The following is a 19,486-nucleotide window of genomic DNA, read 5'->3' on the forward strand; positions in this document are numbered from 1 at the left end:
GGACATGTCTCCTAATCTAAACAGAATCCACTGGATATAAGTTTCTAAAACTCCTAGTATCCCAGAGTTCTTACTCAAGTCCACTGCACAGCGGGTGAATACATTTTTCAGACTTTCTACAACACCCCGTTGTTCAATTAGTCTTCACTAAAAATATATATAATCAGTTTCTAGGGTCTAGCAAAAATCTAGATAAAGTTCCACACTGATCTGCATTTCTAGAGAACGTATTATATGGTTCACTAATCAGTTCAATCATAACAAACTTATCTAGAGACAGGTAAATTTTCTAGTGACAATTTTCTAGATGTTCACTTTCTAGATTTATTTCTCTATTTCCCTAAGAATTCTAGTTGTCAACATTTAATACTGTTCCAGAGTCACTTTCCTAAGGTGTTCAGATACTTTACTGTCAAATGGAAAATTAAAAGTTGAACTAACTGTTCGAGTTAACCCAAATTAAATTTTAACATTATTATTTATTTTATATTAAACTTTTTCTATTAAGATTTTCTATAGTTCTATCTTGGTGGCCTTTCGTTGAGCTGTAGATTCTGGCGATTACCTCCTGTTGCTTGAAGATCCTGGTCATCTGGAAGTTCCATCTTCGGCCTCTGCCAAACTACGGACAGTACAGGGGTCTCGTACTACCCGGCACCTGACTGAGTGACAGTTGACAGCTCAGGAGGACCCCGCTAACAGGAACCCGGGTTCACCTTTTCTTATCACTCCCAGTCATGATGGAAGGTCGTTAACCATGGCTGCCACAGTAGAGCAGAGCTTCGACGTGTCACAACGTCTCGCGCCGGGAGTGGCATTGAAGAGGATGGCATGGTGACAGAACAGGGGGGGGGGGGGTCCTGCCTCAGCTCCTGGGCGATGTCATTTCCCGGCGTTTACTTGTTATCCCGGTACTACTGGGCCGGTACACCTTCCGTGCAACCCCTCGTGCAGCTGAGCTTGGGCCGAGGTACAGGTTTGTACCTCCTCTCCTCTGGCGATTCAGTAGCACTCTGTAAGGGTGGTGCTGTTCACACCCGGAACCGCCGTGTTGCATCTTGGTTTCCACAGACGACGCAACCGCAGGTTTCAAGAGAGCTGACAAGTCGTTGCAACTGGCGTACTGCTTCGTAGACCACTCGTCTTCCACTTCCGGTTTCTCGCAGTCTTGACTACGCGGCTGATGAGCTTGGTTGGTGACCTTGAGACAGCTGTCCCACGATGATGTGACATTGACTCTAGACTCTGCTCCATGAAGACAGCATGCTGGACCAGGACAACCTCGTTAGTGACATGAGGTGTCGGCCGGGTGACTGTACTCCAGTCACGCCTTCCGGATAACCAATTGACGAGTTACCGGGTACAAGGGGAAGGACTTGTGTAACATGCCTCAGACCCCGATCTTATCAGACAGGTAGGTCATCTCCCCAGACCTGCTGAACTTGATCCTTCACGTGTGACTGGGAGGCTGGAACTGATGTACCATCAGACCTGAGAAAGACTGACAACAGCAACTGGCGGAAGCATGGATATTACTCTGGGATATAGGAAGCTGGAAAACCCCAGAGCAAGGCAAAGTATGGTACCTGAGTCATGCACATCAGTAAATACTCACCATTGCCTCTACAGGATATTTACAGCTAGGATATATCTCAATTTGATTTAAATATACGTGTCTCTTTCAATAAAGTGAATATTTGGTCTAGTGGTATTTAGTTATTCCCCCCCCTGTAGTTATTAATGCTCTGTTATTTCTTTTTATATGTGGTATTCATGTGCGGTATTGGAAACCCTATATTGTCAATAAGTAAATCAACGTTTGGTATAATTAATTTCCAAGATTTATTACCGAGGTTCCTATTGCCCTTGAGTTCATGATTATTGATTTCTGTCCTTCCTGGGAGATCAGTAATCTAGACACATTCAGGAGGTTTTCAGGAAGGTGGTGGTGGCAGTGTACAAGTAAGTTTTTATCCATTATTTTAAAAATAATAATCCCTTCATTTGTTGCTCCCACCCCCCCTCATTTTATATTTCATTCGTGATATTTACTGGTAGGTCAGTGAGGGTCACGCGGATCTGCTAGCAGTGATAAGTTGGGGTATTGAGTGGGATAAATGGAGACAGCAGTTCCGGGTTATTACAATGATGTCAGCGACTTCCTAGTCAGGGTGAATTGAAGCAGGCTATGTTTAAGGCACCTTTTCTAAGCCCTTTCTCCATGGAGGTGAACAGAGTTCTGATAAAAACTTAGGACTTGCCAACAATATAATTAATCTAGATCCTCCGACTTTATCACCTGTTGTATCTTTCCCTAAAATAAGATCAACCTTTAGAACAGGTAAAATAGGTCTAACTCCAACTGTACAAAGACCTTGATGACAATCTGTTTCTAAGTGTAATACCTGGAGTGGCACTGGTTAAGTATGGCTTTTAATCGCCTCACTCGACATCACCTCACCAGTGTCCTGGGTACATGCATCCTGCACTGCACTCTCCAAAATTAAAGAATAAGTTTTAGCTGTATTCCTGAGTATAGTCACCTCTTTCCAGGTCTTACCATCTTTGCCCAGGAGCTCACCCCTTGGACACAAAAGGTATACGGAATTTTACCCACTTGGGCCTTAAAGTCCCCTCATCAACCACATTGGTAGACTGTAACACCTTACCCACTGTGGGAGCGTTTGGTCTCTCCTCAGGGTTCAGCAGCCAACATTGTGTAGCATCATGGGTCGTCTAACATGCCAACAGCCATACCACGTTGAGAACACCGCTTCTCGTCCGATCAGCGAAGTTAAGCAACGTTGGGTTTGGTTAGTACTTGGATGGGTGACCGCCTGGGAACACCAAATGCTGTTGGCAATAATGTTTAAGGAGGCCTGGTCGACGACCGGGCCGCGGGGACACTAAGCCCCGGAAGCACCTCAAGGTCTTCTCTGACATATTTTAAAATAAATCCTTCACCAATAATAAATGTTTAAATGCAACCAACGTTTCAACATTAGCACAACAAATCCACTTCTCAAAAATGTTTAATTTGTTTCTCTGCAAACACGGTTAAAGGTTGATTGTGGCCATGCTTTAAGCTACGATATGACTGACGGTGAGCTTCTGGTATAATCTCAAGTGCCCTAAGAAACTGCTCTTTAACTTTCACATTATGGAAACAATTCCCCTTCTGGCATGTTTATAAACACCTCTTGGCCTTGCCTTTCAACTGCCGCTGCATAATATTTACCAAGCTCTCTGGCCATTTCATTAACTTAGCTGGTCTTTGAAAGTATATAAATGACCTCTTTAGATTTGACTCAAAGAATTTAATTTTTTTTCTGAAAAGGCATGGAGTTTGAATCCTCATTTGCCATGTACCATATTCATATAAACTGAGCCTTGGCTCCTCTAATCTATTTTTTGCTGATCTTACTTGACTCTCCACTTCAGTTCTCCTGCTCGGCTCTTAACCTTTCCTGCTCAGCTAACCTCACTTGCAATTTCATCTCTCTCCTTGACTGGGCTTGGCAAACTCGGTCTCATCTGGTAAGATTTCTTGCCTTAAAGAGTATTCTAAGATCTCATCTATTACTGCCATTCATGGACAAGTCCAACCCTAACTCGTGCCCTAGTAACCCTAGGCTATTTTTCGAGAGTTTCTCGTGATTGGCTGAGCCGTGGACTTCACTGCTAACTCACCAATCCTCTCCTCCATTATGAACACCTATACTACACCAACGAATCTTAATACACAAGGAACCTTGACCCCTGCAACAACTCTTACTTCAAGTCGTGTAGATGATCCATAGTAAGCCTGGCCTCAGTCTCTGGAGCGCTTATGCCAACACTCAGCCATTTGCCCCCATAACCAACACAGTACCTAGGAAGGCGGTGAATTAGTGGGATGCACTTACAATATGAGCCAGCGCACGTTGGAGTCCGACAAGGCTTCCCTGGGTGCTGCATATCCTCTTCTTCGAGGCTTGAGAGTCCTTACAATATACATACAATAATTTAAATATCAATCTGTCATTCTGGGACAGGCCAGTCACCTTTGATATGGCCCTGTGGTGGTAAATAATAGTAATAATAATATTACACAGAGAGTAATCACACGATCGTGATGCTTCAATGGGCAAATCCAGAGGAGCCGTGATCAGGGTTCGAACCAATGCGCTGGGTGTTCTCACGCATACGTTCTAGACAACTGTGCCATGACATGGTTCATGGTGTGGCATAGGTGTCGAGAGTGTGTGCCTGGGAACACCAGGCCCTAGGTTCGAATCCTCATCACAGCTCCTATGGGTTTTCTCATCTGTGTTACAGATATATACTGACAAGGTGTATGCTAACACTCCCTCAGACCGGGTGGACTATGCACGGGCCCCAGGGAAGGTAATCCCAAAGCAACTTGTTAAGAGGTATATTTATTCACTACATACTGGTCACAAGTTATGAACAAGTTGGTGTAATTATTGGCTTTATTATCACAGTATCCACTACCAATAACTAAGCCCTGGCGTTGTCTATTGGCATTTACTCTATGAACAGAATCTTGCTTGGATTGAGATTAGGAGTTACAATCATAACATTATAGGCAAGCCCATATAGGCAAGCAAGCCTTCTGATGGAAGCACAGTGTAAAAATTCTCTCTTAACCCCACAATACATTAAATATACCTTTTAAATCTGGCTCCTACTAGACATAAACACCTTGGAGTTTGTTTGAAGTTGAATTGTTACATTTACTGATGACGTATAAGAGTGGTGGCTGGTAAGAAATGAAAAGATAGACAAATTAGCTGCCATAAGAATTGCAACAGTACACACAATACACCCAGCAGGTCAGCATCCTCACGCAGCTACTGCCTGTCCAAATCCTATACAGTAATGGCAACCTCTACAAGTTTATTATCACCACCAATCTTTTAAAATTATGTTTTAATACATAATCGTCTGGCTGTTAAATTATTAACTGTTTCACAGACTTACATCTCTTAGAACCATCTAGTAGCTAATATGGAATCAATTCATTTTACTTTTGACAGCCCCGTAGGCTTAGCCATTCTCACATTCACCACACATTATTTGGTTGCTCAAAATATTTCTTGTTTCATCACAAAGACGAACTGGTCAGAACAATGTTCTGGCTCATGGCTCTGTTGTCATGCCAGTAGGTGCGACGGAGACTTGCAGGTTTTTTGTGGTAGTTTGCTTGGTGGAAGGGGTAGACCCGGATGCCATGAGTGGTGACCAGAAGCACAGGCTGTAGGATAGTGAGGAGGAGGTTGGTATTGTAATGACTGCTGAAGACAAATATATGTGATAGTGGCTAAGGTCCCCGATGTGTCTGTGGCGATAGCTTGACGTTCTCCTGCCCCTCTGATGGTGAACTGGATGGAAGGGGTCGGGAGGGGGGGGGGGGGGTGTTGCCACTCTGCCGAATGGGGCCAACATTTTCCACGGTGACGGATGTGAAGTCTACAACCCGTTCTCGTACTTTCTTACAGTCAACATTGACTTATTAAATAAGTGCATATGTGACATACTAATTTATTGTGAATATTTCCGTTTACCTTGAAAAGCTTCATAGAAAACACCGACCTTACCTAACCTTCTTAGTATGTTAAGATAAGCATCTTATTGCTTCGCAATTACAATTATTACTTAACCTATACCTATAATAGGTTAAGTATTAATTGTAATTACGAAGCAATAAGATGCTTATCTTACCATACTAAGAAGGTGAGGTAAGGTCGGTGTTTTCTATGAAGCTTTTCAAGGTAAACGGAAATATTCACAATAAATTAGTATGTCACATATGCACTTATTTAATAAGTCAATGTTGACTATACGAAAGTGCGTGAACGGGTTGGAAGTCTATAGGGGTAGCAATGATCCTAGTGTGGTTCCTGATACGATCGAGGCAAACATCGTGCCTCACCGGTGTGGAGGGTCTCCCGCTGGAGTAGTGCACACGCGGCAGTAGAGTGTGGTGGCGGAGGAGCGGTGCAGTGGAGTGTGGTGGTGGAGGAGCGGTGCAGTGGAGTGTGGTGGTGGAGGAGCGGTGCAGTGGAGTGTGGTGGCGGAGGAGCGGTGCAGTGGAGTGTGGTGGCGGAGGAGCGGTGCAGTGGAGTGTGGTGGCGGAGGAGTAGTGCAGTGAAGTGTGGTGGTGGAAGAGCGGTGTATCTGGGACAGTGGAGTGTGGAGGCGGAGGAGCAGTGCATCTGGGACAGTGGAGTGTGGAGGCGGAGGAGCGGTGCATCTGGGAGAGTGGAGTGTGGTGGTGGAGGAGCAGTGCAGTGGAGTGTGGTGGCGGAGGAGCGGTGTATCTGGGACAGTGGAGTGTGGAGGCGGAGGAGCGGTGTATCTGGGACAGTGGAGTGTGGTGGTGGAGGAGCAGTGCAGTGGAGTGTGGTGGCGGAGGAGCGGTGTATCTGGGACAGTGGAGTGTGGAGGCGGAGGAGCGGTGTATCTGGGACAGTGGAGTGTGGTGGTGGAGGAGCAGTGCAGTGGAGTGTGGTGGCGGAGGAGCGGTGCAGTGGAGTGTGGTGGTGGAGGAGCGTTGTATCTGGAACTGTGGAGTGTGGAGGCGGAGGAGCAGTGCATCTGGGACAGTGGAGTGTGGAGGCGGAGGAGCGGTGCATCTGGGAGAGTGGAGTGTGGAGGCGGAGGAGCGGTGTATCTGGGACAGTGGAGTGTGGAGGCGGAGGAGCGGTGTATCTGGGACAGTGGAGTGTGGAGGCGGAGGAGAAGTGCATCTGGGAGAGTGGAGTGTGGTGGTGGAGGAGCGGTGTATCTGGGACAGTGGAGTGTGGTGGTGGAGGAGCGGTGTATCTGGGACAGTGGAGTGTGGAGGCGGAGGAGCGGTGCATCTGGGACAGTGGAGTGTGGAGGCGGAGGAGCGGTGTATCTGGGACAGTGGAGTGTGGAGGCGGAGGAGCGGTGTATCTGGGACAGTGGAGTGTGGTGGTGGAGGAGCGGTGCATCTGGGAGAGTGGAGTGTGGTGGTGGAGGAGCGGTGTATCTGGGACAGTGGAGTGTGGAGACGGAGGAGCGGTGTATCTGGGACAGTGGAGTGTGGTGGTGGAGGAGCAGTGCAGTGGAGTGTGGTGGCGGAGGAGCAGTGCAGTGGAGTGTGGTGGCGGAGGAGCAGTGCAGTGGAGTGTGGTGGCGGAGGAGCGGTGCAGTGGAGTGTGGTGGCGGAGGAGCAGTGCAGTGGAGTGTGGTGGCGGAGGAGCAGTGCAGTGGAGTGTGGTGGTGGAGGAGCGGTGTATCTGGGACAGTGGAGTGTGGTGGTGGAGGAGCAGTGCAGTGGAGTGTGGTGGCGGAGGAGCGGTGTATCTGGGACAGTGGAGTGTGGAGGCGGAAGAGCGGTGTATCTGGGACAGTGGAGTGTGGAGGCGGAGGAGCGGTGTATCTGGGACAGTGGAGTGTGGTGGTGGAGGAGCGGGGTATCTGGGACAGTGGAGTGTGGTGGTGGAGAGGCAGTGTATCTGGGACAGTGGAGTGTGGTGGTAGAGAGGCAGTGTATCTGGGACAGTGGAGTGTGGTGGTGGAGAGGCAGTGTATCTGGGACAGTGGAGTGTGGTGGTGGAGGAGCAGTGCAGTGGAGTGTGGTGGCGGAGGAGCAGTGCAGTGGAGTGTGGTGGCGGAGGAGCAGTGCAGTGGAGTGTGGTGGCAGAGGAGCAGTGCAGTGGAGTGTGGTGGCGGAGGAGCGGTGCAGTGGAGTGTGGTGGCGGAGGAGCGGTGCAGTGGAGTGTGGTGGCGGAGGAGCAGTGCAGTGAAGTGTGGTGGCGGAGGAGCAGTGCAGTGGAGTGTGGTGGCGGAGGAGCAGTGCAGTGGAGTGTGGTGGCGGAGGAGCAGTGCAGTGGAGTGTGGTGGTGGAGGAGCGGTGTATCTGGGACAGTGGAGTGTGGAGGCGGAGGAGCAGTGCATCTGGGACAGTGGAGTGTGGAGGCGGAGGAGCGGTGTATCTGGGACAGTGGAGTGTGGTGGTGGAGGAGCGGGGTATCTGGGACAGTGGAGTGTGGTGGTGGAGAGGCAGTGTATCTGGGACAGTGGAGTGTGGTGGTAGAGAGGCAGTGTATCTGGGACAGTGGAGTGTGGTGGTGGAGAGGCAGTGTATCTGGGACAGTGGAGTGTGGTGGTGGAGGAGCAGTGCAGTGGAGTGTGGTGGCGGAGGAGCAGTGCAGTGGAGTGTGGTGGCGGAGGAGCAGTGCAGTGGAGTGTGGTGGCAGAGGAGCAGTGCAGTGGAGTGTGGTGGCGGAGGAGCGGTGCAGTGGAGTGTGGTGGCGGAGGAGCGGTGCAGTGGAGTGTGGTGGCGGAGGAGCAGTGCAGTGAAGTGTGGTGGCGGAGGAGCAGTGCAGTGGAGTGTGGTGGCGGAGGAGCAGTGCAGTGGAGTGTGGTGGCGGAGGAGCAGTGCAGTGGAGTGTGGTGGTGGAGGAGCGGTGTATCTGGGACAGTGGAGTGTGGAGGCGGAGGAGCGGTGTATCTGGGACAGTGGAGTGTGGAGGCGGAGGAGCGGTGTATCTGGGACAGTGGAGTGTGGAGGCGGAGGAGCGGTGTATCTGGGACAGTGGAGTGTGGAGGCAGAGGAGCGGTGTATCTGGGACAGTGGAGTGTGGAGGCGGAGGCGCGGTGTATCTGGGACAGTGGAGTGTGGAGGCAGAGGAGTGGTGTATCTGGGACAGTGGAGTGTGGAGGCGGAGGAGCGGTGTATCTGGGACAGTGGAGTGTGGTTTTGAGGAGCGGTGTATCTGGGACAGTGGAGTGTGGAGGCGGAGGAGCGGTGTATCTGGGACAGTGGAGTGTGGAGGCGGAGGAGCGGTGTATCTGGGACAGTGGAGTGTGGTGGTGGAGGAGCGGTGTATCTGGGACAGTGGAGTGTGGTGGCGGAGGAGCGGTGTATCTGGGACAGTGGAGTGTGGTGGTGGAGAGGCAGTGTATCTGGGACAGTGGAGTGTGGTGGTGGAGAGGCAGTGTATCTGGGACAGTGGAGTGTGGTGGTGGAGAGGCAGTGTATCTGGGACAGTGGAGTGTGGTGGTGGAGAGGCAGTGTATCTGGGACAGTGGAGTGTGGTGGTGGAGAGGCAGTGTATCTGGGACAGTGGAGTGTGGTGGTGGAGAGGCAGTGTATCTGGGACAGTGGAGTGTGGTGGCGGAGGAGCGGTGTATCTGGGACAGTGGAGTGTGGTGGTGGAGAGGAGCAGTGCAGTGGAGTGTGGTGGCGGAGGAGCAGTGCAGTGGAGTGTGGTGGTGGAGGAGCGGTGTATCTGGGACAGTGGAGTGTGGTGGTGGAGGAGCGGTGTATCTGGGACAGTGGAGTGTGGTGGTGGAGGAGCGGTGTATCTGGGACAGTGGAGTGTGGTGGTGGAGAGGCAGTGCATCTGGGACAGTGGAATGTGGTGGCGGAGGAGCGGTGCAGTGGAGTCTGGTGGCGGAGGAGCGGTGTATCTGGGACAGTGGAGTGTGGTGGTGGAGGAGCAGTGCAGTGGAGTGTGGTGGCAGAGGAGCGGTGCAGTGGAGTGTGGTGGTGGAGGAGCGGTGTATCTGGGACAGTGGAGTGTGGAGGCGGAGGAGCGGTGTATCTGGGACAGTGGAGTGTGGAGGCGGAGGAGCGGTGTATCTGGGACAGTGGAGTGTGGTGGTGGAGAGGCAGTGTATCTGGGACAGTGGAGTGTGGAGGCGGAGGAGCGGTGTATCTGGGACAGTGGAGTGTGGTGGTGGAGAGGCAGTGCATCTGGGACAGTGGAATGTGGTGGCGGAGGAGCGGTGTATCTGGGACAGTGGAGTGTGGAGGCGGAGGAGCGGTGTATCTGGGACAGTGGAGTGTGGAGGCGGAGGAGCGGTGTATCTGGGACAGTGGAGTGTGGAGGCGGAGGAGCGGTGTATCTGGGACAGTGGAGTGTGGTGGTGGAGGAGCGGTGTATCTGGGACAGTGGAGTGTGGAGGCGGAGGAGCGGTGTATCTGGGACAGTGGAGTGTGGAGGCGGAGGAGCGGTGTATCTGGGACAGTGGAGTGTGGAGGCGGAGGAGCGGTGTATCTGGGACAGTGGAGTGTGGAGGCAGAGGAGCGGTGTATCTGGGACAGTGGAGTGTGGAGGCGGAGGCGCGGTGTATCTGGGACAGTGGAGTGTGGAGGCAGAGGAGTGGTGTATCTGGGACAGTGGAGTGTGGAGGCGGAGGAGCGGTGTATCTGGGACAGTGGAGTGTGGTGGTTGAGGAGCGGTGTATCTGGGACAGTGGAGTGTGGAGGCGGAGGAGCGGTGTATCTGGGACAGTGGAGTGTGGAGGCGGAGGAGCGGTGTATCTGGGACAGTGGAGTGTGGTGGTGGAGGAGCGGTGTATCTGGGACAGTGGAGTGTGGTGGCGGAGGAGCGGTGTATCTGGGACAGTGGAGTGTGGTGGTGGAGAGGCAGTGTATCTGGGACAGTGGAGTGTGGTGGTGGAGAGGCAGTGTATCTGGGACAGTGGAGTGTGGTGGTGGAGGGGCAGTGTATCTGGGACAGTGGAGTGTGGTGGTGGAGAGGCAGTGTATCTGGGACAGTGGAGTGTGGTGGTGGAGAGGCAGTGTATCTGGGACAGTGGAGTGTGGTGGTGGAGAGGCAGTGTATCTGGGACAGTGGAGTGTGGTGGCGGAGGAGCGGTGTATCTGGGACAGTGGAGTGTGGTGGTGGAGAGGAGCAGTGCAGTGGAGTGTGGTGGCGGAGGAGCAGTGCAGTGGAGTGTGGTGGTGGAGGAGCGGTGTATCTGGGACAGTGGAGTGTGGTGGTGGAGGAGCGGTGTATCTGGGACAGTGGAGTGTGGTGGTGGAGGAGCGGTGTATCTGGGACAGTGGAGTGTGGTGGTGGAGAGGCAGTGCATCTGGGACAGTGGAATGTGGTGGCGGAGGAGCGGTGCAGTGGAGTCTGGTGGCGGAGGAGCGGTGTATCTGGGACAGTGGAGTGTGGTGGTGGAGGAGCAGTGCAGTGGAGTGTGGTGGCAGAGGAGCGGTGCAGTGGAGTGTGGTGGTGGAGGAGCGGTGTATCTGGGACAGTGGAGTGTGGAGGCGGAGGAGCGGTGTATCTGGGACAGTGGAGTGTGGAGGCGGAGGAGCGGTGTATCTGGGACAGTGGAGTGTGGTGGTGGAGAGGCAGTGTATCTGGGACAGTGGAGTGTGGAGGCGGAGGAGCGGTGTATCTGGGACAGTGGAGTGTGGTGGTGGAGAGGCAGTGCATCTGGGACAGTGGAATGTGGTGGCGGAGGAGCGGTGTATCTGGGACAGTGGAGTGTGGAGGCGGAGGAGCGGTGTATCTGGGACAGTGGAGTGTGGAGGCGGAGGAGCGGTGTATCTGGGACAGTGGAGTGTGGTGGTGGAGGAGCAGTGCAGTGGAGTGTGGTTGCGGAGGAGCGGTGTATCTGGGACAGTGGAGTGTGGTGGCGGAGGAGCGGTGTATCTGGGACAGTGGAGTGTGGTGGCGGAGGAGCGGTGTATCTGGGACAGTGGAGTGTGGAGGCGGAGGAGCGGTGTATCTGGGACAGTGGAGTGTAGTGGTGGAGGAGCGGTGTATCTGGGACAGTGGAGTGTGGTGGTGGAGTGGCAGTGTATCTGGGACAGTGGAGTGTGGAGGCGGAGGAGCGGTGTATCTGGGACAGTGGAGTGTGGTGGTGGAGAGGCAGTGCATCTGGGACAGTGGAGTGTGGTGGCGGAGGAGCGGTGTATCTGGGACAGTGGAGTGTGGAGGCGGAGGAGCGGTGTATCTGGGACAGTGGAGTGTGGAGGCGGAGGAGCGGTGTATCTGGGACAGTGGAGTGTGGTGGTGGAGGAGCAGTGCAGTGGAGTGTGGTGGCGGAGGAGCGGTGTATCTGGGACAGTGGAGTGTGGTGGCGGAGGAGCGGTGTATCTGGGACAGTGGAGTGTGGTGGCGGAGGAGCGGTGTATCTGGGACAGTGGAGTGTGGTGGTGGAGGAGCAGTGTATCTGGGACAGTGGAGTGTGGTGGTGGAGGAGCGGTGTATCTGGGACAGTGGAGTGTGGTGGTGGAGGAGCGGTGTATCTGGGACAGTGGAGTGTGGTGGTGGAGGAGCGGGGAAATTTCATGTGAAGGAGTGAAATTGTCACAGGGAAAGAAAGGTCCAGTCGTGGAGCGCATGCACGGCCCTCTCCGTTGTGGGCAGATAAGCCGTTGTGAACGCTGTAAACGTTCATCACAAGGATGTCTAGTGTATTTAATTTTTATGTCTAGAAAATATTCTATGTGACATTCCTGGCTGAGAGGCGTTTTCTCTTTAGATAGTTTTGTATTTTGATGATTGACTGTTTTTGATGATTATGAATGCAATTTGTCTTTGTTTACATTTGTACATTTGATTAATTCTTCCTCTCAGTTTTCAAATAGTGTATTGTAACAGGTGTTGCTCTTACGTATGGCACTCTGTATTTGCCATTATTTAATAAGAGTATCACCTTACTTCTGTTTCTGTGTGCATTTTATAGGTTTTGTATTGTATGATAAATAGTTTTGGGTTGTTTTGCATGTAGAGAAATTATATAGATTGTGTGTTAGTGGTTTTAACAATTGTGGTGTGTTGTAAATGTTCTGATTTTTGTTGTGAGTGTTTAAATGTTTTTAATATTACATTTTCCTGTGCCTTCTTCATTCGGTACTTTCATATTCAATGTGTTTAGGCTACGTGTTGATCAAACCTCCCTCTAACGAGTACGTCTGGAGCTTGAAGTGTAATTTTGAACGAACTGTATTTGGTGATTTGGTTTGTTTCGTGTGGAGTGGGTGTGACTGACTAGTTGTTTCTGTGAATGTTCTTCTTTCTTAGAAAATGAAGTGCGGACTGTTGTTGATGGGCTCCGTTGTCTGCTGGATTCCAGGTATTTAATTGCTGTGTATTTTTGATAATTTGTTTATTTTGCTTTTAACTTGTACATATCAGTTCTTTTATTAAGAAAAAACCTACATCATTCACTTCACTGAACCCCTATACTGATACACCAATCAAAATGTAGCTTCTACCCGACCTGTCACCTGATTGGTCCTTCCCTAGGTGCACGAAACATAAGCGGGAGTGTTGAGGTGGTACCTCTCCCAGCCTTGTTAAGTGAGGTCAGTATGACCTGACCTCTTGCAGCTAGTTGCCTTCTGCCTCAACTTATTCAATTTAAAATGGAGGAGATCATCCATTTTATGTATGTGGATAGTTATACCAGACATGGTTTAACTATCCACATACATCGTATAACTATCCACTTATCCACATAGGGGGGCCTCACAGCTTAGTGGACTGCTTGGGGATTCGTAGTCCTGAGGTTACATGTTCGATCCGCGGTGAAGGTAGAAACAAATGGGCAGAGTCTCTTTCACCCTGATTTCCCTGTACACCTAGCAGTAAATAGGTACCTGGGAGTTAGACAGCTGCTACGGGCTGCTTCCTGGGGATGTGTACCAAAAAAAAGAGGCCTGGTTGAAGAGTGGGCCGCGGGGACGCTAAACCCCAAAATCATCTCATGATGAGATACTTTATCTGAGCTACAAATCTTATATACTCTCCAGGGCCTGTTGCCTATCACAGTTGCTGGCCCACTATGTCATGGCGCTAGATGTCATGGAAGACAAAACGCTGACGTAATATACACAGATTTCGTAGAAGCCTTCGCTAAATGTGATCATGGTGTTATTTCATACAAAATGCGTTCAAGAGGAACCACCGGAAAAATAGGCAGATGGATCTAAAATTTCCTAACTAACAGAACCCAGTGTGTAATTGTCCACAAAGTAAAATCTGGACCGTGATGAGTAAAATCAACGGGATGAGAGCAGTCCCCCCAGGGTATTGTGCTTGCTCAAGTACTCTTTCTCATTTTCATATCAGACACAGACAAGGACAGAAACCATAGTATCATCCTTTGCGCTTGACACCACTACGCTTGACTATTTTTATGAGAGTAAACAACATAGAGGACACGGAAAACCTCCAAACTGATGTAAATCAGGTCCTTCAATGGACCACAGAAAGTGAAATGGCTTTTAATGAAGATAAGTTCCAGCTCATGCTTTATGGAAAAAATTCAAAACATAAAAACTGAAATCACGTACAAAACGCAGTCAAATCATACCAAAGAACGTAAAGCAGTGAAAACTGCGTGATCAGAAGTTGGAGTTAATGGAAGTTGGCATAAAAACCATGTATATTCCATTGAAGAACAGACATAGACAAAAGAGAGAGAACAGAAGCAGAGATAACAAGGAAGAAACAAAGGCAAAGAAGAACACAGTAGACTAAGTAAAATCAGAACCAGGATCAGTGAAATCAGTGTAACAGGGCATAGGCAAAGCTAGCAAAGATAATGGTGATAAGGAAGCGGGAGGACAGACCAGAGGCAGACTGACAGAGTCAGGACCGGGAGGAGGCATAGGAGAGCGGCGGTCAAGGGAATCGGGAGAGAGAAGGACAGAAACAGGAGGGGGCACCGGAGCAAGGGCCAAGGGAACATCCATAGTAGGGACAGGTGACTCCTCCACTGAAATGGGAGGGAGAGTAGGGATAGTGTCGGTGTCGGAAGGTAATTGGCCCATCAGATGCAGCCAATTGGCCCATGATTGGCTGCTTGCTCGTTGCAGGGTGCGGTCACGGCGTTGGCGCTCTCTCAGTTGTTGGCTGACGTCTGGTGCGAGCAGGTCGCTGTTGTTGGTGTGTGGTGTGCCGGCTAGCCTGTGTGGGCTGCTGGCGTTATGGCGTCGTCGGTGACGCGGATTCGGAGGGTGGATTCCGCAGGATTGGAGTTCTCGGCGGCTGCTGATTGGGCGTTGGTGGAAGTGACGCTTTTGGATGTTTTCCAGGTGGACCTGCTCACTGTTTACGGCCTTGAGAAGATCTCTGACAAGCGTGTGGTGATCAAGTTCTCTGCCCCTGGTCCGTGTCAGCGTTTTGTGAGTGATTTTGCTGGGCGTTCTCATCTGCTCCCGGGCTCTGCTGGTACTGTGGAGGTGTCGGACCGGTGTGTGGCGCCGACGTTTGTCAGCATCCATGGAGTTCCCTTGGACTTTCCCGAGGAGGTCCTTCGCACCTGCTTCTCTCGGTACGGTACTGTATTCACTCACCGTATAACCTGCCTCCGCTCAGGCCGCCTGTCGGGCTTGAGGACCAATGTGCGGACCCTTGGCATGCGTTTGACGCGTGATATTCCTTCTCAGGTCAAGTTCTACGGCTTTAACATGCGGGTTTTCTATGAGGATCAACCACGCACCTGTTTTCGGTGTGGTTTGCGAGGGCATCTTGCGGCCGGTTGCACTGCTTCCGGGATGGGGGAACCAGCTATCTTCCAGGAGGGTGATTTTTCCCCCTTGGGGGTTGGGGGGGCCAAGCCAGGTGGTGCAGAGTCCGTGTTTGTCCCCCGCGGCCCCTCCTCGTTGTTGGTGCCTTCTGCTTCAACTGATCCTACTCCGGCTGTTCAACAGTTTGGCCTACCTGGCTCGTTGGTGTCTGATGTGGCGCCCCCACTTCCTGTGCACGTCGTCACTGCGGAGGTTCATCGGGCTTCAGATGTTGCTGCCATGGAGACAGGTACGTCTGTGGAAGCTGCTCCATCGTGTGTAGGTGGGAGTGACGATCCTGCAGGCCCTTCGTGTGGGGTTGCTCCTTCGTCTGGTGGCCGTTCATCCGACGTGGTTGCTGCTGCTCCGGAGGTGCTGCGGTCCTCTCGTGGCTCTAGAGGGCCTTCACCGGTCGCGACGTCGGACCAGCCCCGTCGTAAGCGGGAGGCACGGGCGCATTCCTCTGACAAAGGTCCTCCCATTAAGCGAGGGGGGTCTACGGCTGGAGCTGCTGTGGCGTGCGCCCCTCCTCCTCCTCCCTCTGGTGGCCTGATGCGGTCTGTTGCACCCGGGGCCCCCTCTGGGGGCAGTGACGCCCCAGGAGCAGTTGCGGTTGATCAGTGGGTGGTGTCCTCTGGTGTGGAAGGTCCTGGACGGGATGCGCTGACGTTGAAGTTTACAAAGTCTACAAAGAGTGCTAGCGCCGACGTTCCTGTGGGGCCCTCCTCTGCAGGGTTGCCAGATGGTGCGCCTACTGTTCCTTCTGCCTCCCATGTGGGGGGCTCTGCTCCACCTACGGGGGCTGTGGAGTTGTGGGGTCCTCATTGCCTTCCTGATGGCGCCCTCTCTGACTTGTGCGACGCTGAATGTGCGTGGATTGCGTGACTTGGCTGTGCAGATGGGCTTGGTGGCTGTGCTTCGTGAGCAACGTGTAGATGTAGCCTTTATTCAGGAGCATAATGTGCGTGACTTGAGTGCTTTGTCTGGGTTGACTGATGATTTTCATGTAGTGCTTAATCCGCCGAGGATGTCCTTTGGGGGCACGCTGATGCTGTTCTCCCGGAGGGCGTCCATTTCCGTGCTTCACACGGAGATGGATGAAGATGGCCGGGTGTTGTTCGCTCGTGTGCGGTACCTCGGGGTGGATATTCCCTTATTGACTGTGTATGCTCCTTCTGGCACGGCGCGTCGCAAGGAGAGGGAGGAGTTTTCCAGGGTGGGCTGTTACACTTCTTGCGTCATGACACAAGGGACATGGTTTTTTGGGGCGATTTTAATTGTGTCACTCTCGCACGGGATTGCAATAGTGCGCATCCGCAGAATGTTTCTCGGGCGTTGGTCTCCACCTTACAGAGTTGTGGGTTTCGTGATGCTGCTCTCATGTTTGGGGGCGATTTGGAATTCACCTTTGCTGCGCGAGGGGCGTGTTCCAGGCTGGATCGTTTTTATGTTCATGGGCGGGAGGGCTCTGTTTTTGCGTTTCGTACGGTTCCTGTTGCCTTTTCTGATCATTGTTTGGTTGTGGTGCGTGTTGCTGTTCATAGTCAGGTTCGTGTGGGGAGGGGTTGGTGGAAGTTGAATTGTCGGTTGTTGCGTTGTCCTTGGGTGCGTGAGGCGTTTCGTGGGTGGTGGGTCGGGCTTGTTGCTCGCAAGTGCGAGTTTTCGTCTGTGTTGGACTGGTGGGAGTGGTGCAAGGTGAAATGCAAGTCCTTTTTTGTTGTGGTTGCGAGGCGTGAGGCGGCAGGGCGGTTTGGTTTGTTGCGCTTTCTTCAGGCGCGGTTGACTCGGTTGTATGTGTTGCTAAATGGTGGGGCTGATTGTTTTGATGCTATTTCGGTGTGTAAGGAGCGCATTTGTGGTTTGCGGGAGGAGTTGGCAGAAGGGGTTCGGGTGCGGGCTCGTGTTGACGAGCGTGTGTCTGGTGAACGGCTTTCTCCTTTTCTTTTGCGGAAGGAGAAAGCCCTTCGGGACTCGGTTCTTTTCACCGGTCTCCAGCGTCCGGACGGTTCTGTTTTGTCTAACACGGATGGGGTCCTGTTGTATGTGCAGCAGGAATTGGGAGCGCTGTATGGGGAGGTAGGGGTGGATGAGGATTTGGCTGCTTTCTTTTTGCGTCACTGCTCACCTGGTTTGTCGGCTGCGGGTTGTTCCGCTTTGGTGAGGGGCGTGTCGTCGGCTGAGCTCTGGGATGTGGTGCGGTCTTTCCGTTCCGGCAGAGTGCCTGGCTCGGATGGGCTCCCTGTGGAATTTTATGTGACTTTCTGGGATGTGATTGGGGAGGCTTTTTTGGAGGTGGTGCGATTTTGTTTCCTGACCTGTTCCTTACCCGCATCCCATTATGATGGGGTTGTGAGGTTGCTTCCGAAGCCAGGTGATTTGCGTTTTCTGTCGAATTGGAGGCCGATCACCCTGTTAAATGTTGATTATAAGGTTGTCTCGAAGTTGCTGGCAGGTCGGTGTCGGGATGTTATTGGTTCTGTGGTTTCGGTTGAGCAATTTTGTGGCATTCCGGGTATGTCTTTGCTTCAGTGCAATGATCTTTTACGTGATGTGCTTCTGTGTGCCTCTGAGCTTCGCCTACCTGCGGCGATGCTCAGCTTAGATTGGTCAAAGGCATTCGACCGTGTGTCGATGGGCTTTGTGCTGCAGGCTATGGAGAGGTTCGGGTTTCCTCCGTTGTTTCTTTCTTGGGTTCGTATGTTGTATGCCCGCTGTCATAGTCGTGTGTGCATTAATTGTTTTTTTAGTGCCCCCTTTGCCGTTAGCCGCTCGGTGCGGCAAGGGTGTCCCTTTTCTATGCTCCTTTATGTTATTTTTCAGGAGCCTTTGTTTCGTGCGGTTAAGTCATGTGCTTTGGTGGTTCCTCCGAGGCTGCCTGCTGGTCTCTGTTTACCGATCTGTGGGTATGCTGACGATACGGTTCTGTTTGTGGCGATCGATGGCTCTGTGGTTGCGGTTCAGGACCTTGTTCGGCGTTTTGAGCTGGCCACTGGGGCCCTTGTTAATAGGGATAAGTCCTGTCTGATGGGGCTGGGGAGCTGGACTTCCCGTTCAGTGTGGGCGGGGTCGTGGTTTCCGGTGGTCAGGTCGCTTCGGGTTCTCGGAATTACTTGGTTTAGCTCGTATGCCCAATCCTTGGAGTGGAATTGGGATGCGGTGTCTCGGTCGGTTGAGGTGGCGGTTGGTTTGTTATCCTCGCGTCCATTGACGGTTTATCAGCGGGCGATTGTTGTTACTAGCAAAGTTCTTTCGAGGGTGTGGTTTTTGGCTCAGTGCTTCCCCCTGGATCGGCGGCGTGCTCATAGGTTGGAGTGCAGAGTCTATCGGTATGTGTGGTGTGGGAAGTATCATCCGGTTCGTCGCTCCTCCATGGTTTTGCGGGTGGAGGAGGGGAGTGTTGGCATCCCTGATGTTTTTACCAAGGCATTGGCTTTGTTTTGGGTGTCGTTGCGTCAGTATTTGGGGGTGGCTGGGGGCCTCGGTGCGCTTGGGATTTATTTCTGTTCGGTTCGGTTTAGCTATTTGCTTGAGTTAGGGGCTGGGTGTGAGGTCGCCTTTTGTACACCTGCTGTGTATTCGTGGGCAGTTGGGATTCTGCAGAAGCTCTGTCGTGTTCCTGGGTTTTTGTCCCTGTCGTGTCGGGGGGGGGGTTATGGGGTTCTCCTTCGTCGTGTGAGCCATCGGGTTGAGGGTTTGTTTCCATGCTGGGATTGGGGAGGGATTTGGTCGGTCTTGGGTGGGCGGCATTTGGCTCTGCAGCAGCGGGAGTTTCTCTTTCGGATGCTGCACGAGTCCTTGCCGTCGAATGATCGTTTGTGTATGCTTGGGTTGCGTTCTTCCGCGACATGTGCACATTGTGGATTGGTTGAGACGCAGTTACATGTGTTTTATTTTTGTGAGAGGATACAGGGTTTAGTTGCTTGGTTGCGTGATGTGATTGCGGTGTTCTGTGGGCTCGGGTTTGAGGGGGATGTTTTACGGTTCCTGTTTCTTTCGTTTCCTCAGGGCTCCGGGCGGCTTCGGAACACTCTGAGTGTCTTGATTGCGGATTATGTGTTTTGCGTGTGGGTTGGGCGTTTGGAGGGCTATGGGGTTCGCCGGATTCTGGGTTTTCTGCGGGGGCGTTTGCGTTTCACATGGTGGTGGTTGCGGCGTGCTTTTCCGATGAGGTTTGCTGATTGGTTCACT

General features: G+C 52.0%; 1 non-coding gene across 1 annotated transcript; it reads left to right on the forward strand.

Moving 5' to 3' along the window:
• The first annotated feature begins 2,743 nt into the window (after window positions 1-2,743).
• Window positions 2,744-2,862, forward strand: LOC123755581 (5S ribosomal RNA). Its single transcript, XR_006772545.1, has one exon. It is a non-coding gene; the product is annotated as a 5S ribosomal RNA (ribosomal RNA).
• Window positions 2,863-19,486: the final 16,624 nt, after the last annotated feature.

The sequence above is a fragment of the Procambarus clarkii genome, chromosome 20, assembly GCF_040958095.1.
Source record: "Procambarus clarkii isolate CNS0578487 chromosome 20, FALCON_Pclarkii_2.0, whole genome shotgun sequence".
NCBI classification, from domain to species: Eukaryota; Metazoa; Arthropoda; class Malacostraca; order Decapoda; family Cambaridae; genus Procambarus; species Procambarus clarkii.